This window comes from Bison bison, unplaced genomic scaffold (assembly GCF_000754665.1).
Source record: "Bison bison bison isolate TAMUID 2011002044 unplaced genomic scaffold, Bison_UMD1.0 scf7180017864184, whole genome shotgun sequence".
Taxonomy (NCBI): Eukaryota; Metazoa; Chordata; class Mammalia; order Artiodactyla; family Bovidae; genus Bison; species Bison bison.
In genome coordinates this window covers 3,675,831-3,676,090 of record NW_011494756.1, presented here as the reverse complement: position 1 = coordinate 3,676,090, position 260 = coordinate 3,675,831, and positions in this window count along the sequence as shown.

Sequence of the window (260 nt, the reverse complement as noted above, 5' to 3'; positions counted from 1 at the left end):
GCCCGCTCGGGTGCCGGTCCGAGGCGCACGCACTGGCCCCGGCTGCTGGGACCCTCCCGAGAAGTGCTGGGCGAGAGCCGAAGCGGGGAAGGGCGATGCAAAGTTGTGCTCACTCGCCGCCGCCCCGAGCTCTGCGCGTCTGGCCCTGGCTACGCGCTCCACCGCTGGTTACTGAGGTCAATCAGCGGATGCTGGGCTCGGCTTGGCGCTGGCTGCAGAACCTGGGCGCCCGAAACTGCCCCCGCTCTTCGCGGCCGCAG